A 19,258-nucleotide genomic window follows, 5' to 3' on the forward strand; every position below is an offset into this window, starting at 1 on the left:
TTTTCCTTAAAATGGGCCACATTAGCTTTGTAGCCTGCTTTCTAAGTGTTGACAAGCTTGTTTCCACTAAATGTATTTATGAAAGCACTTCACGTGTTCATGAATTCCTAACCTGCACACACTACCATCAGCAGGAGAAACAAACTCGAGTATTTCCACATGCAGCCAAGAAAAGCATTCAGATTCATTTTTAGGTCATGTGTCCACAAAGCAGCCTTTATTTAAACTGGTCATCTGTGTGAGATCAGCTCTGTATGACTGACATGTGACACCTTGTGCAGTTTCATAAGTGCACCCGTTTTAATCACTTCCAGTAAAATATATAGTTTCATATCATTTGTGAATAATAGACTCATATTAAGACCTCAGACCTGACACTGTAGAGCTTAAACACATCACTCACCTTTGAGGTGGTTAAACGGTTCAACACGGCACACGATGGATGAATATAAATTATATCACCATAATGAAGCAAAGACAAACCTGTACAATAGTCGCATGATCTGTAAAAAAATGTTCCTGGTAGGACTGAAAAGTGAGGATGTTGTTGGAAACACTGAGGACTACTGAGGTTGGATCAGGGAGAAATGTAATTTTATAACCACGTGGACTGCAGGCTGGATACTTTTAGGTGACTTTGTGAATAACATCCACTCAGTGGCATTACTGTTTGGAATGAGTGTGTTTGATAAGATTCATGCAAAGTATGAACAGCAGTCTGTATACTTGCAGATTACAAGATGAGCCTGCGGAGGAGGAAACTCATGTCGTGACTTATTAAACAGAGCCAGACAAAAGTGACACTGTTTGCTATGAGAGTCCAGAAAAGGGCACTCGATGCTCGCTTCTTCTGTTCACTCTGTGTTTTACTGACCATGCTGGAAAAGGCTCACTCATCTCTCTAACATTAAGTGCTTCCCTTATTTATCCCGAGTAACTAAACAACGCATCAGTCACTCCACAAACGACCCGAGAAGCCGAAGATAGTGGCGAGCTGCTGGTGTAAGTGTGAAACCAATCACATCCCTACTCCCTCTTCACCCACGACTGCAGACCTGCTGATGGTTCCAACACCATCATTAAGTTTGCAGATGACACCACGGTGATTGGCCTCATCAGTGACAACGATGAGGCCGCCTACAGGGAGGAGGTGGATCGTCTGGCTGAGTGGTGCGACAGAAACAACCTGCTGCTTAACACCGAGAAGACCAAGGAGCTCATCGTGGACTACAGGAGGAATGCTGACCCACATCCACCCATCCACATTAAGGGGACGGCTGTGGAGCGTGTGAGCAGCTTCAAGTTCCTGGGAGTCCACATCTCCGAGGATCTCACCTGGACGACCAACTGCTCCAAGCTGGTCAAGAAGGCTCACCAGCGCCTCTTCTTCTTGAGGACTCTGAGGAAGAACCACCTGTCCTCAGACATCCTGGTGAACTTCTATCGTTGCACCATCGAGAGCATCCTGACCAACTGTATAACAGTCTGGTACGGGAACTGCTCTGCCTCGGACCGGAAGGCGTTGCAGAGGGTCGTGAAAACTGCCCAGCGCATCGCCGGAGCACCACTTCCTGCCATAAAAGACATCTACAGGAAGCGGTGTCTGAAAAGGGCTGGGAAAATCATCAAAGACCCCAGTCACCCATCACATGGACTCTTCACCCTCCTGCCCTCTGGGAGGCGCTACAGGAGCCTCCGGACTAAGACCACCAGGTACCGGAACAGCTTCTTCCCCACAGCTGTCAGACTCCTGAACTCTGCCTCCTGACATCTGACCCACGTTAAACTCATGGACTGAACATACACACAATGGACAACTGTACCCTCAAACACACAATAATAACATGGACTGAACCACCACTCACAACCACCAGCACTTTATATAGCCTCTGTAGAAACTATCTACACCCTCACTTATCTTAACTGCACTACTGTATAGCTCTGTGTAAATAATCATTCTGTACATTCGATAATCTTTAATCCTACAACTGTTTACAACTTGCATAGTTCCCATTTCTGTATAGCTGTATATCTCAGATTCTGTAAAGTTACTTATTTCATATTCTGTATAGTTTTTCATATTTATATCCTGTTCATAGCCTGTACATAGCTTGTACTCACTACAGCCTGTACATACTTATAGTTATAGAATATTCACAACATACTTCATACCGTGTACATTATAACATACCATAATAGACCCATTTCTGTAATATACTCACATATCTATATTATTGCTAATATATATTGTAATATATCTATATCACTAAAGCACTTCTGGATGGATGCAAACTGCATTTCGTTGCCCTGTACCTGTGCATGTGCAATGACAATAAAGTTGAATTCTATTCTATTCTATTCACTTGTCCCCATCCTGAGAAGAAGCTCAAAGGACAGTTAATCTCCTGATGAAGACCTACAGAACATCATGGACTTGATAAGAATTTACAAGCAGCCCAAAGACAGTGCAACTGAACCGTTAACACTGAAACCAAACTGACGGGACCAGCAGCATGGAAGGAACCACGAGGTGGAAACATGCACTGTGAATTACAGGCTGGGCAGTTGAACAGTGGGATAATGAGCTGTGGAAAGCACTGGACACTGATTGTCAGATTTGCCATGCTTGGAGTAATCTTGAAAGAGACGACTGAAAGGATCAACAGAGAAGAAGAAACTACGTGATGAAACATGGACGGTGGACTGCAGGCTGGTAAGAACAGTGTGACATGACTGAAAGGCACTGAATGTGATATTTTGCCATGCTGGGACTTAATCTAAAAGGAAAATACTGAAGAGAAACAGAGAAGAAACAGACTGTGTTTGCTGCAGAATTCAAGACAACAAAAGGACACTGAAAGACGAGGACAGGGACCAGTGAGAGGTGAAGCCGGACGAGTGCGACTGCAAGAATACAGGGTATAATTGGATTGAAATTGAAGCCTGAACTCATGATGGTGTTTAGAGATGTCCACCAGAAAACTAAAGAGGTAAACAAAAAGAAGGTAAAATGAAGAGAGAAAATAACTGACAATTACATCAATGAATAGAAAACACACCTACACAAAGTGTTACATGTGAAATTATTTCTGGAAAGAATCAGAAGTGAGATAGTTTTGAATTAAGAAATCAGTGAAACGATGCATGAATTAAAGGCAATGAAGAAAGCAGCTTACACTCACTGAACATTAACATACATAGGAAAAGCAATGAAGACCTGCTTACACTTATACACATAACATAAGTTGGTATTTCTGACCAGAGAGGGGGAAACGGGTAGTTTAAGTACTTATGATAATAATAAAATGTCTCAGTTGTGTTTCTTCAGGTGCAAAACAGACCTGGATCAATTCTCCACATGCAGCGGTCGGAAGAAAGTTATAGGTCAACATGACTGGATATGTCAAGGCAAGTTTCTGGTTGAATTGTTCACAGCGCCATGTCTCCATAAACCTGATAAGTGGGCCCTAACTTGTGTCTGAGGACCAGGAATGCTGTTAATAAGGTGGGAACTTAAAATTTGGGTTAGCAAATTTGGGAAAGAAAACTGACGGCTTAAGTGGAGAATTGTGCAGGAGTCTGAAACACTGCAAAAGCAACATATGCAAATTCACATACACAAGCAGAAAATGCATTAACCTTACAAGGACAAGCTCATAAAGATTAATGCATAGACACTGATTAAACCTGGCTAAGAACACAAACATACGCAATGAAGAACAGCTTGCTGTTTGTATGAGTGGTAGAATGGTGTGAATGTTTAATAAAATACATTTGAGTTTGGAGTTGAGGAATAACTCAAAGAAGCTATATGACAAAGGGAGTGAGTTATGAACAAAGAAAAAGTGATTAAAGTAGTTTTAAAAGAGTGACTTAGGAGTGCCCTGGTACTGAGTGATCAAAACCAGTGATCACTGTAGAAAGAAATAAAATAATTTAATAAGTTGGTAATGTTTAAACATATGTTTCTCTTGTTACGGCAACTTCTTGAGATATGACTCAGTATGCAAATTAGCTGGAGTGAGTGGTGAGAAAGGAGCTTCCGGTGTGTGTGTGACTGAGGCTTTCAGGAGAGGAAGCATGGCAGACAGAAGAGGAGTGCAGATTTGGGTAGGAAATTTATAGTTTAGTGATTATATGTTGTCGTAAGGGGGTTATGTCTTATGCTGAATCTAAGTATGTTAAAGTGCATAAAGGGGGTGATTGTTGTGTGCAAATTGTGTGGTTTTAACGAGACTTTCGGTGTATTGAGGAGGTGAAATTATGTGGTGGCAATACTTGTGTGTTTAAGGTTGTTGAGGTTGTTGTGGTGATGGGTTGATTCTGTCAGTTAGGTTCGGGTTGTTGTTGTTTTTTGTTTTTAATAGAGGAAGTTTTAGGAAACATGGACATGTCTGAGAGGGGGCCCATTATTTTTGTAACAGTGCACTTAGAAGAAAACCTGTCAGGTGATTTTGTTTGTGTTTTCATGAGCTAATAATCAGCTCTCTTTTTCTCATTTTTGTTCTAAGCAGGCCTGCAACGGTGAATAACAGCGCTGACAAATTCTCGGGAAGAGCAAATATAAGGTGGGCTTTCCAGATTACAACTGGCTGAGGAGAAAGCTACCTGTGGGGACTGATCAGGTCGTAAGTCCCTGTCTAAAAGGATTGTAGCGAGTCAATCCAGTCCAAAAGCATAAAGAAATATTTTCCTATGGAAAATAAAACAAATGAATGAGCTCATTTTGCTGAGGGTGGAGAATCTGATCACTTGCGTGGGAGGCTCCACTATTAGCAAAAAATATGGTGTGAATGCATGTGAGTGAATGTGTGACTGGATGAAGGTGGGGATGAATAAATGTGGACAAACAATTTGCTTTTACCAGAGAAAATTTCTGTTTTATTGACTGGGGTTAGATTATGGGATTATAGTATATTGTTGGGAGAATGCCAAATGCTAAAAGGGGAAACATTTTTTTGATATAACTCATGTTACCATTAACTGAAGAAACACATGACTGATAACTGTTCTGTTTTAAGTTTATTTTTATGACATAGATTGGATCATGAGTGGGGAAACTGAGTATTTTTAGTTTTGTATAGTATTTCGACACATTTCATGTGTCAAAATAAAGGGGAATTTAGGGTTTAATAATTTAATTGTTTAATAATTTAGGATCATTTTAGGACTTTTTGGGTTTTTGATCATTTGGATATGGTAAAACTGAAACTGTTATTTTTATGTTAAGGTTAAAGGATTAAAGTGAACTGAATCCTGTTTAGTAGATATGATGCCAGTGTTTTAAAGCTGTATACAAATCTTAGAGGGAAATTGTGGGACACGTTGACAAAAAGATATGCTTTGGGGAAAATTAGTGAGGGTTGTAGGAGTAGAACAGGTTTGATTTCTTTTTTGATTTCTAGAAGAAGTGGTTATAATGTAGGCTCACATACAGATATTACATAGATTTGTTTTTAGGATAAAGGGGAGAGCTTATAAGTAGAAATGATTTTTTATACATATTGCATTTTGTGCCTTTAAAGGAGTTGTGGCTCAATTCGTCTCTTGAGGGTCACGAGCCTTTGGCTAGCGCTATGATTAGCCAATCTACTGTGAGGATGATATGAGTTATTGAAGGATTGCACACGCTTACAGACACAGAGTCCAGAAACACACATGACAGTATTGATTCCAGGCAAAAGGCCTCAAATTCATTTAGCTTTTAACTGAACTTAAAGACGGACCAAAGAGGAAGGAAAGCATATATTTGGGTTAAGTCTGATAAACTAGAATTAGAAGGTATTGTTACATTAAAATGAGCAAAATGAAATAAAAAGGCTATACCAAAAACAGGTTATAACATAGGAAATGTGAGGTTAAAATGAAGTTAGTGTTAACATACAGGAGTTGTTTCAAGGCAGCGTTTAGCTATGATGAAATGTATGCAGGAGTAATTGCTTATATGCTTAAACTTAATTGATTACAGTGGTTGTTTTCTTTTGGATCTTTTAGTAGAATAGGCGTTTATAATGATTTTCTTGTTAAAAAGGTGACTTTAGATTAGAATAGAGGAACTTGCAGCAGTGACAGTTTGTGTACAGGATGTGATGATCAGATAAGGGAAAATAGAGCGAGCAACCAGACGTTTAAGAGTTTTAAAGTGATGAGTAACGTTGAAGAATATATAAATACAAGTCAATAAGTTAAGAAGATAATTAGGATAAGGCTTTTGATTACAGAGTCCCAAATATGATAAGTTAGGGAGGTGCAGGAAAAGGTGTTTTGTTTCCTTTGCAGAAGATCTCTGGACCACAAGAGAGGGACTGAGAAAACCTAAGCTTACGCATGGAGTGTTCTCGAGTGGGAGCTGGTGTTTATTACTGGACCAATTAGATGACATGAGGTTGTCTGATTTGCTGAGCCAGAGGACGGCTAGAGAGGGTCAGAGCGAGGACACAATGTATTGCGACCTCTGGTGTTCCAGAGGTCGAGAGAGGGAGTGTGGAGCAGGGAAATTATTTTACTGCTATTGGTAAATAATCATCATCATTACTATTGCATTAATAATATAATTTACAGCATTGATATTGTATTCAGAGGTTTAAACAGTGTGTGTGTCTTTCAGAAAGACTAAGTTGCAGGAGTTGACAGGAAGTTGCAGAGAGTTTGCAGGAGTGAAAGCAGAGTCTAAGTTATTCTGAGGAGCAGGTTAGACGAGGCTATTTGAATTACTAGGTTATTCAAATTGTCTGTTATACTTTTATATTCTTTTACTAAGCTCTTAGTAGAGGTTCTTGATTAAAACGTTTATTCAACATAGTACATGTAGTTTCAGTTAGGTTATTACACATAAGGATGAGCCTCTGGTCTGGTAAAAGGTCAGAAGTGCAACGGGTGAATTGAGAGAGCATTTGAGGACGACACACACACACACACACTCAGTTAGAGAGAATCATTTATAGGTGAAAGTTTAATCATGTTTTGCTTGGGGTTGCAAAAGGAGCAGTTTGTCGCAGAACTGCTGCTGATGTGTCTGGATGACAAGCGAGCATCCGGCAGTAACAGGATGTACCTGTTATGAAGACGACGGCGGCATTCTTTTTAAATTGTGTTAAAAGTCATTGTGGTTTTGATCTGATCTATGTATAAAATGTATCTGTGACGTTGAAGGGGCATCATTAAATTTAAGCCCAGGTGATATAAAATATCTGTTTATGCTTTGATTAAGTCGAAGATCAATTGCCGTCTGTGGTGATCTTCCCACGCGTGTATTAAAATCATCTTTTGACTTCACCTGGCCGGATCAGTGTGGTTATTCTTCGATCACCTCTTGTACCCTTCCTCAATATTGAACCGTTAACACACTGATGATCAAACACAAGTTAATATGTTCATTGACTGTGTGCATCTTTCTTGAAAAATGAATGAGATGTAGGAAAATAGGCCACTAAGGAGGGAGGATAAAGAGCGGATGGATTCAGAGCAGTGGCACCGCTGGATTGAATTCACAGCTTCATACAAACTAATGAGGCTCAAACAAAGAGATCTAAGGCTGAGCCAGGATAAAAGACCACGAGAGGTACACAAAGACACGTGTGTGGTAAGATGCATACACACAGTGTGCAGCCAGAAAACACAGCAGCAGTTAGACATGAGCCTGGATTGGTTCAGCCCAGTGTGTGACCTTTGTCAAGCTCATCAAAAAACATCTAATTCTTCTGTAATACCAGCAGCTGCTTGGCTGCACCTCCAATACCAGACTCCAAATTGCAATTTGCTGCAAAGTCCCAATTGCAGCAACAGTCAGCTCAAGGCACTTTATAGTAGGCATATTGCTATGAGCACGTTACAGTGGTTAGAGCCAACTTCAGGGACGTTTAGGTGAAGGGAGCAGAGATGATGAGGTGCTGGCTGGGTGTGATTTTGTTTGGTATTCTGTTTTGCTTCCACTGACATTTATTCCTCTTCTCTCCAGAGCATCTCTTCCACCAACCTCCTACTCTAGTTAAAGATCATCTCTGCAAACATCATAGTCTGCAGAGTCTCCTGCCTGGCCTCATCTGTCAGCATGTTCATCACCACAGCAAACAAGAAGGCGCTCAGAGCTGATTCAGTTCAACTCAGTTTTATTTACATACCACCAAAACACAGCAACAGTGAGCTCAAGGCGCTTTATATTTTAAGGTAGACCCTACAATAATACAGCAGAAACAGAGAAAACCCCAACAATCATATGATCCCCCTTTAAGTGAATGCGTTGGCATCAGTGGGAGGAAACATTTGCTTTCAACAGGAAGAAACTTCTTTGACCATTTTATGTTCTTTCAGCTGACTCTTCAGTACTTGTCTTAGTCTCTGCAGGTATTTGGTGGTTGTGGCTTTCCTAGTAGGCTCTTCGTGGTTCCCATTTGCCTGTGGGATTGCAAGACACTTATAGCTAATCTTAATGTTTGCAGCGTTCTTATGGTAGTGTAATCCCCTCAGTTCTGACTACCTTCCCTCTCACACCGTCCGAATACACTTATCCAGTTTGAATGACATTCTAATATGGTTGCTCTAGCTCTCGTTTGGTGTGGATCAATGAATCAATGTCTTGTCACACTTGATATCATCCATGCAGAGGAGGTGGCTAATAACTGCTCCGTTCAAAACTCGGTTTCCGTAGCCAGTGCTGTTAATGATCTGGGGGTTCAGGCCTATGTGCAATAGCAGTGGGGACAGAGCATCTCCTGGGTGAATCCTGCACTTGGTGGCAGTTGGAGTTGAATTGAAGTTGGCTGCCTGTGATGTGTGCAGCATTCCCATTGAGTTCCTGATGAAGGTTCTTATAGTTCTGTTGCTGCTGTACAGTTCTAGGCTTTTCCAGAATCCATGTGTGATGCATAGGTTTTCTTGTAGCCAATCCAGGTAATGCACAGGTAGGTCAGTCTGGTCAAAGAGTCTTGATTGACTGCTCTATCTATCACTAGCTCCCCTTCTGGCATTGCTACCAATTACTTTCTGGGCCCTGCCCACGTACTGAGCCATATGCCTGTTCATCTTAGCCACTATGATGGCTGGCATGTTGTGCTGAGATAGGTTATTGATAGGTAGTTGGATGGTACCAGTCCCTTCTGGGACGGTCACGGCAGACAGCTTGCCCTCCCTAAGCCTGGTCATGCAAAAGGTTTCTTCCTATTAAAAGGAAGTTTTTATTTCCCATTGTTGATAAGTGGTCGCTCATAGGGGGTCATCGGATTGTTGGGGTTTTCTTTGCATGATTATAGGATCTTTACCTTACCACATAGGCGCTTTAAGGTGACTGTAGTTGTGATTTGATGCCACATATAAATAAAGAAATTGAACTGATCCCCCCACACCCTCTAGCAGATCATTACATGAAGGAACCTTTTAAAAACAAGCGCGTCCATGCTCACAGGTGTACACACGGGTGATCACACCCACAAACTACACCCTTTTTGGCTCCTACCTCAAAGCACACTGTGTTCTGTTGATCTTATGTGCTGCACAATAATGTTTAATATTTAGTATTTACTGTCATATTCCCATTTATCATTGTGATGTTGTTTATTCTATTACTCTTGTTCTCTTCTGCTTGTTTTCTTTTTTCTTTCTCAACAGGTGATCCAGGTGATCGATATATGCATTTTTTTTCTCTTTTTTTTTCTTTTCTGCCCATTCTGTTGGTTTTTGTTTTCTGCCCTTCTCCCCCGTCCCTCTTCTCAGCTGTTTCTCTTTCCCTCTTTCTTTCTCCCCTTCTTTCCCCCAGTCAAGTCTGTCCCGTATTCAACAAGTGAAAATAAAATAAACAATAAAAGGTGAATCAAATGGACCATTATGGCAAGGCTGGGATGGTCAATTTGGTAAAGTAAATCCGTTGGGCATCTTTCTTTGCCTTTAGACAACAATTCTGATGGCAAAAGAGCCAAACGGGACAGGCAAAAAAAAAAAAAAAAAAAGAAAAAAAAAAAAAGAAATTGAACTGATCAGGATTGTTAACTCTGTTGAGTTTCAGATGTGAGGAACATGTACAGTGGGGCAAAAAAGTATTTAGTCAGCCACCGATTGTGCAAGTTCCCCCACTTAAAATGATGACAGAGGTCAGTAATTTGCACCAGAGGTACACTTCAACTGTGAGAGACAGAATGTGAAAAAAAATCCATGAATTCACATGGTAGGATTTGTAAAGAATTTATTCGTAAATCAGGGTGGAAAATAAGTATTTGGTCACCTCAAACAAGGAAAATCTCTGGCTCTCACAGTTGAAGTGTACCTCTGGTGCAAATTACTGACCTCTGTCATCATTTTAAGTGGGGGAACTTGCACAATCGGTGGCTGACTAAATACTTTTTTGCCCCACTGTATGTGGAGGTTCACACATTGTTACTGTAGTTTCCTGTAGGCCTGTGTTCGGTTGACAAACGGTCTGGCTCTCCACATCCAGAGTCACCCGGGTCCACAGAAAGTCTTCCATACTCAGTGTAAGCTACATGAAGAGTACCTGGAAGAACACAAATCTAGTATTATGGTCCATGTATTTTAAAAAAGCCATTTTTGAATTCCTTTGTTTGGATTTGATCTTGTGTTTATTTTGTTTATTGGCAAATATTAATGCAAAAGCTGTGACGATTGTCCCCTTTGGGTCACTTTAAATGATGGGTGCTTCCAGCTGGTTCTTCCAGTGTGAAAAAACTTATATGAATTTTAGGGATGAGTATGTTGTGTGGAACAGAAGAAAATGTCATTGCTACACAGCCAGAAGCAGGAGAAAATGTGAGAGACCAAATAAAATGGAATAAATGACATTACAAAGGAAATAAAGGCAGCTGCCGACGGCTGGGATATTGACTGTTTGTAGACAAAACTTCTGATGCGGAGCAGTAAAAAAGCTTTTACTACTGGAACAAAGATGTACATTCTTAGCTTGATCACTCACAGGATCCCCGTATGCATAAAGGAAAATTCAAGCCGAACATTCAGCAGAGATTATCACCACTTTATATCCGAAAACAGCTGGCATGACAATGTTCATAGGTTTATGTTCCAGTTTCAGTAGTGACCACTGAGCCAACCAACAGTTACAAGTGTTATAGTTTAGTTAGTGTCACAGTTCCCTGGTTTCTTTTGAAATTTAACATTTATAGTCAAAGGAGCTTGCAAAGAAAAGCGTCTGTTGCTTGAAGACGTTTCACCTCTCATCCGAGAAGCTTCTTCAGTTCTAAGGTCAAATGGTGGAGAGTCCCAGATTTAAACCTAGTGGGAGTTTCCACCCACAGAGGGACAACAGGACCCTGATGATCCTCTAATCACCTGAGCCAAGGTGTGAAACTGGGTGTGGGTCCCAATCAGCCAGGGTTTCGGGTGAGCTCATTGTGAAACCTGCCCCCACCTTATCATGCGAATTCCTGAGGTCAGATGGCCCAGGATGTGAGTGGGCGTTAAGGCGTCTGGGGAGGGATCTCAAAACTGGATTATAGATGGCAGACAGTTGGTGTCGTAAACCATCGCCTCTGTTCAAAGATGGTCGCTCACAGTGGACATAGATGCTTCTTTCACTCCTCTTTCAAACCATCTGTCCTCTCTGTCCAAAATGTGAACATTGGCATCCTCGAAAGAGTGTCCTTTGACATTTAGATGCCCACTCACATCCTGGGCCATCCGACCTCGGGAATTCGCATGATAAAGTGGGGCCAGGTTTCACAATGAGCTCACCCGAAACCCTGGCTGATTGGGACCCACACCCAGTTTCACACCTTGGCTCAGGCGATTAGATGATCATCAGGGTCCTGTTGTCCCTCTGTGGTGGGAAACTCCCACTAGGTTTAAATCTGGGACTCTCCACCATTTGACCTTAGAACTGAAGAAGCTTCTCGGATGAGAGGTGAAACGTCTTCAAGCAGCTTAAAGAAGTCCAGACGCTTTTCTTTGCAAGCTCCTTTGACTACAATGACCTGGATGACTGAGAACCTTCACAGACATATTTAACATTTATAGTTTTTGTTTTATGGATTATATTTCCCAGTGGCTCTTGTTTACATTCAGCTTATAGGGTCTATGCCTAACAATATACTGTGGTTGTGAATCTGTAAATCAAACTGAATTGAATATTTGAATGTTTATTCGAGTTCTCGGTTTGAGGTTATCTTTGGTTTGGGGTTTCTGTGAATTTGGGTTGTCTTTCCATCCTGTTCCCCTGGTCTTGTCTTTTAGTTTTCCTCGGCCTTACTCTTTCTTCACGTATTAACTAAATCCTTTTTCTCCTTATAATAAACTTTATAGTTTAAAGAAATTAAACTGCTGCTTCCTTCATCTGGCTTCATTAAAACCTGTTTCAGCATCCATACAAACAGGACACCAGCAGAAAAAAAGACGCTAAAGGAGGAACCGATGATCACAGAAGCTTTAGTTAATAGACAGCTCACAGGCTCTACTCTAGCTTTAACCCCCACACAGAAAGGTAAGCTTTTGTCAGCATGAATCAGAGTCAGGCAGACTGCTTTAATGATTTTAGTTCTTGAAGATTTGCAGCTTCATAACATCCAATCCTTCTCCTGACACCCTCAGTGATTTCCTGTGGAGAGCCGAAAATCCCTGCAGACTTTTTGTGTTTACCTTTCTGCTTGTATGTGATTGGTCACTATCATAGAAAAAGTCAATATTGCTTTAGAGCAGAATAGCTCCAATAAATGTGCTTTATGAGGAGGCTTTATTTAGGTTTTTATGTGTCAAGGGAACAAAAGTGAATGTGTTTACTGTGGTGGTTCAGACTGACACCCACAGACCCTGCTGTCTGAAAGCTGCAGCTCCTCGGGGGTTAGCATGGAAATGACGCAGCACAGACATTTCTCAGATTAAGCTTTCCTTTCCTGCCTCTCTGTGGCCTCCACAAGCACGAAGCTCTGAGCTGGCTTGGTTTACAGCGTGCACCTGTGAATATGTCTGTTAATTATGTTACACAGAGAGGTGTGGAAAACAGCCGACATCACTCTGAGGTGACTGAACGCAGAACAACCTTAGTTTGTTGGCCGATCTTTTACACACAGAGCAGCTTCCAAAAAGGCAACCTATCCATCTCTCTCCACCTCTGCTTTCCCAGACCACACCTTCTCAATTCAAACTGGCCTATGACATAATCCTTCCAGACAGGGAAAAGACAAGAAAAGAAGATTAATTTTCACAAATAATCACTTGTCAAAATGGAAGCAGACATGTCAGATACGAATGTACACATACTCCTCTAACTAATTTAAATGTCTGCAAATGGTCCCTACTCTTGCCAGCTCACATCCAATAAACAAGCTGCATTTGAGGAGCACTTCCTGTTTACCAGCAAGACCAGATGGCTGCCACAGAGGTTTGACCTGCGTAACTTGCGCCAAATGTTGTGCTTCTGGGTTGGTGCACAGGTGTGTTTAGCACTCATTTTACTTTTTAGAAACCCCACCGTGGGTGAGATGGGGAAGGACTTGGTGCTTCCTAACAAATAGATATGATTTTGCGTCTTTATAAGTTTCTGCCTGCAGATAGTTTGCTAAGCACATTTAGGGCCGCCTACGCCTCAAACTCACCTTCAGTGAGATCATCTAATAATGTCAGCGCCTCGTTTGCTTTATCAAGAACTTCCAGATTCAACAATCAGTCCCAGAAGCATTTTGCAGGCTCTTCATTTTTCTTTATGAATTAGTTCCTAAGCCTAGGATTAATTTCCAGAGTAGAAAACAAAAGTAAACTTAAAGTCACTGACACGTCAAAACCTAAAATCTCCTGTTGATAAAATCTGATGTATACATAATTATATCTTTATATGGTTTTTTTATGGTGACTGGCCTGGAGTCACAGCTGAGAGTTTAATAAAGCCTTAAGAACGTGTGTTCAAAGGGAATCAAGCCTTTGTGCTTTATGATTGCTGAATGAAACATTCATCAAACCAAGTGTCGAGTTCACTACCTTCAGAATGACTGCCCACGAGTCCCACACTGACCCAGCTGTGAAGGACTGGGTACGCGGTGAGCTCTTCGGTTGTCTTTGATCTATATATGCACACTTCTGTGAGTTCTGCACTAAAACATTAAACTAGTAGAAAAAAGTTTCAGGCTTCATGGATGCAGCCGACAAACCTGCAGCAACTGTGTGATGGACCAAAATCTGGACACTGGATTTAATCTGTACTGGCAGACTGGTACCAGCAACATGTATCTAATCAAATGTCCGGTGAGTTTAACTTCTAACCGTATCTTGCTTGTGGATAAATGAGACTTCATTCAGTGAGACAAACCAGGAAGTGATGCCATCTCTTTGCTTTGAAATGATCATTCAGTCAGACTGAACTTGGTTGTGTCTTCAGTCATTTCAGGCACTGAGTGAGACTTTATCAAACACTAATTTACCTGATTATTTCCAGCTTTATCAGACTAAACACCAGAGAAATGCAGTTCTGCAGCCATGCTCTGAAGTCCTGACATCCAAGGTTCTTAGTGTGATAGCGCCCTTCTTTCCAACTCCATTGCACTCAATTACATCCACTCTATTAGCAGATTACATTATCAGATGTTTCTATACACGAGGCGTGTATCGGCCATTCCTTCTGTTTCTTCATTATCTTTGTGTCATGTCTGTTCCTCACACACACACACACACACGCACACACACACACACACACACACACACACACACACACACACACACACACACACACACACACACAGACTTTATGATGTTGATCACCTCAGGCAGTGTGAAACAGGCCTTAATCCATCACCAAGGGATTAGTTATGGACTGATATGTCAGACAGAGCAGAATGAAGGATTGAAGGAGATAGGAGAACAGTCGAAGAAGAGACTGAGTGGTGAGAAGAAGGATGAGGAACAACAGATAAGGGTTCACACTTCACAGACTTTATCTAATACTTTAGAAATACACTGTGTAGACCTCTTTGAATTCAGGTGTGTTTGGCGTCATTGCCTCAGGTGTATTAAACTCAGCAGTCTGCTGAAAGAAAGGGTCGTTTTAAAGAGCTTGCTGAATTCAATTGTGCTGCAAGAAGATGTCACGTGTGCAACAAATCAGTTAATGAAGTTTCCTCCCTCTCAGATATTGAAGTAAAGTGTTTGGAAAGCACAGCAGCTCAGCCAGTAAACAGGAAACCAAAGAGGAGAGCATTAAAGTGCATTAAAGCCTCCGACCATCAGCACAGAAACCGTGCACCAGGAGCTTCATGGCCGAGCAGCTTCTGAACGTGTGCTGTGGAGGTGGTTGGTGTCCATGTAATGTATCTGCTAAAGTATCGCTTTATGCAGTTTTACATACAGTATGAAATGGTTTTACTGCCTACATGTGAAAGAATTTAACATAAGAAAACACTAACACGTCATTCTTTAAAAAATTCACACAAAATGCCTCAGTACCTCGCTTCTGCTCCCAGCATCAATCCAAAGTGGAGTCCACTAACCAGTAACATCTCCCAGCACGGCACAGACTCTGGGACAGAAACTGGGAGCTGATGTGGCTTCACAGAGGATTCAGGCTAAAAGTTAATTTCACGTAGTAAAACCTGCACGACCAAACAGGAAATTACAGCCTCATCAGTTTGATTCATGGACACATCGTTTCAGCATCAGAGCCGACCCTGAGCCGCACTTCTCATGGCTAACATGAGCTAATGCTAGCTCCCTGCTAACATGGAAAAATTACCCATAACTCATGGAAAGATAGGGTCAGCAAATTCTTCCAAACTCTTGATTAACTTAATTGCTTTTTAGATGAATCACACTCAAGTCACAAATAAACATAATAACATTTCAGAGTTTTGAAGAAGAAGAGCTTTTTGTAAAATCAGTAAAAACAAGGAAAATGGTAAAGAATGAAGGAAAGTGGGAAGTATTATATGGATTTAGGGAGCAAGTAAAGATAAGGGATAGAGATGGAGAATAAAGCGGCCTGTAGTTTAAAGAAGATGGACAGAAACTGACAGACTGTCAGTATTTCTGTTGGCTGACTCTTTAGATCAGGGGTCCCCAATCTCAGTCCATGAGGGCCGGTGTCCCTGCAGGTTTTAGATCTCACCCTGGGTCAACACGCCTGAATCACATGATTAGCTCATCACCAGGCCTCTGGAGAACTTCAAGACATGTTGAGAAGGTAATTTATCCATTTAAATCAGCTGTGATGGATCAAGGACACATCTAAAACCTGCAGGGACACCGGCCCTCATGGACTGGGATTGGGGACCCCTGCTTTAGATCCTGCAGTCTCATCATTTCACAGTCAGCATCGCACCAGCAGTCAATCTGTGCAGAGAAATGTGAAGGATGTGCATTTGTTATTAAGTGCATTATTCCAGCAGCTGCAGTCAGCCAGATGACTGACGTGAGCCGTCGCTCAGTGCTGACGAGGTTTAATCAAACTGCACGTGTGGCCCACAGACACTGGAAAAGATGGACGTAGCTGCAGGTCTGAGAACCGCCCTAAATTGACCAGCAGGGGGCGACACCTCTGGTTTAAAAAAAGAAAAAGACTTGGAACATGGTCCTGGGCTTTGCTGGACTTTATGGGCCCGCTGTGCTGGACTGCAGTTCACTAAACAGCTGTGAACAACATTAACAACGTGTGTTTTTATGTTACGCAGAGCTTATTAAAATTTTAATATCAGGTCTGTTTTTCTGTAATTTCACGTCAGATCTCATCCAGACTAATTTAAAATGATTTGATATCTTTGTCTATGAGCAGCGTGCATTTCAATAATGAGATGAAGTTGTGACAGTGTGCTTCTCAGTTATTACAATGTGCCACAGATCGCTCCCAGCGAGTGTGAAGACACTGATATACAGAAATGTGTCATAATAAAAATTATGCACTTGAATCAAAATACCCACTGAAAGCCAGCGAAACAGAGATCTAACAAAAGCATGCTACTTTCAGGCTGTTGTGTGGTGTTAAAGGAGGGTGGTGGAGGAGGAGAGTGAGACCAGAGCATTGTCTGACTGATGGTAACGGTTTGATTTCTGCCATGTCGGCAATATTAGGGGATACATCCTCTGACTTTTACTTTTGGTGCTTCCATCAGACTCCAAAGTGGAGCTAATCAAATAAACAGGAAATTGAAGCAGCGTGGGCGCTGCACGTCTTTAGCCTGTCATAAAGAGGAACGGCAGGACACGATCAGCTCAGCTTTTCGTGCCCATGGTCAGAACCTCGGAGCTACTGCAGAAATAAGAGGTGATAGAATAGAATAGAATAGAATTCAACTTTATTGTCATTGCACATGCACAGGTACAGGGCAACGAAATGCAGTTTGCATCCATCCAGAAGTGCTTTAGTGATATAGATATATTACAATAAATATTAGCAATAATATAGATATGTAAATATATTACAGAAATGGGTCTATTATGGAATGTTATAATGTACACGGTATGAAGTATGTTGTGAATATTCTATAACTATAAGTATGTACAGGCTGTAGTGAGTACAAGCTATGTACAGAATATAAATATGAAACTATACAGAATATGAAATAAATAACTTTACAGAAATCTGAGATATACAGCTATACAGAAATGGGAACTGTGCAGGTTGTAAACAGTTGTAGGGTTAAAAATTATCGTATGTACAGAATGATTATTACAGAGCTATACAGTAGTGCAGTTAAGATAAGTGAGATATGTGGATAATTCTACAGAGGCTATATAAAGTGCTGGTGGTTGTGAGTGGTGGTTCAGTCCATGTTATTATTGTGTGTTTGAGGGTATGGTTGTCCATTGTGGGTGTGTGTATGTTCAGTCCATGAGTTTAACGTGGGTCAGATGTCAGGAGGCAGAGTTCAGGAGTCTGACAGCTGTGGGGAAGAAGCTGTTCCGGTACCTGGTGGTCTTAGTCCGGAGGCTCCTGTAGCGCCTCCCAGAGGGCAGGAGGGTGAAGAGTCCATGTGATGGGTGACTGGGGTCTTTGATGATTTTCCCAGCCCTTTTCAGACACCGCTTCCTGTAGATGTCTTTTATGGCAGGAAGTGGTGCTCCGGCGATGCGCTGGGCAGTTTTCACGACCCTCTGCAACGCCTTCCGGTCCGAGGCAGAGCAGTTCCCGTACCAGACTGTTATACAGTTGGTCAGGATGCTCTCGATGGTGCAACGATAGAAGTTCACCAGGATGTCTGAGGACAGGTGGTTCTTCCTCAGAGTCCTCAAGAAGAAGAGGCGCTGGTGAGCCTTCTTGACCAGCTTGGAGCAGTTGGTCGTCCAGGTGAGATCCTCGGAGATGTGGACTCCCAGGAACTTGAAGCTGCTCACACGCTCCACAGCCGTCCCCTTAATGTGGATGGGTGGATGTGGGTCAGCATTCCTCCTGTAGTCCACGATGAGCTCCTTGGTCTTCTCGGTGTTAAGCAGCAGGTTGTTTCTGTCGCACCACTCAGCCAGACGATCCACCTCCTCCCTGTAGGCGGCCTCATCGTTGTCACTGATGAGGCCAATCACCGTGGTGTCATCTGCAAACTTAATGATGGTGTTGGAACCATCAGCAGGTCTGCAGTCGTGGGTGAAGAGGGAGTAGAGGAAAGGGCTCATCACACAGCCTTGTGGTACACCGGTGTTCATTGTGATGGTAGATGAGCAGTGGTTATCCAGCCGGACATGTTGGGGGCGGTTGGTCAGGAAGTCCAGTAACCATTTGCAGATGAGGGAACTGATGCCCAGGTCTGTCAGTTTCCTGATGAGTTGTGAGGGGTGGATTGTATTGAATGCTGAACTGAAGTCTATAAACAGCATTCTAGCGTAGGTGTTTGTGGCGGAGGCGTGGCCCCGGGCGCAGCTGCAGGGGAGGAGTGGAGCGGAAGGCTCAACAGGGCGGCGCTGCGAGGCCGGTAAGAACAGCTGATGTTGTTTATGGACTGATGATGGTCTCCCTCCGCTGTGTTTATAGTGAGACGAGGAGGAGCGGCCAGAGAGAGATCAGCTGGGCTCGTGAGCTGTCAGACTGTGTGACTGAGTCAGCTGTGAAAACAACAACAACACTTGAATAAATGTGGAAGTTGGCTGTACCTACCTGTGTGTGCGTGTGTCTGTGCCTGGTGTATTCCACAAGTGGTGCCGAAACCCAGGAGTGCCGGTGGGGAAATGTCCGACCCACAGGCCGCGCCACCCGCCCAGCCTCTGCAATTCTTGGCGCAGATGCTGGCGGAGATGGCGACGATGAGCCGGGACCAGGCGGCCGACCAGCGTGCCCACCTGGCCGCGCTGCGGGAGCAGACGGACCGGCAGACGCAAGTTCTGGAGCGGCTGG

Source organism: Simochromis diagramma, unplaced genomic scaffold, assembly GCF_900408965.1.
Source record: "Simochromis diagramma unplaced genomic scaffold, fSimDia1.1 OVJJ01000561.1, whole genome shotgun sequence".
Lineage (NCBI taxonomy): Eukaryota > Metazoa > Chordata > Actinopteri > Cichliformes > Cichlidae > Simochromis > Simochromis diagramma.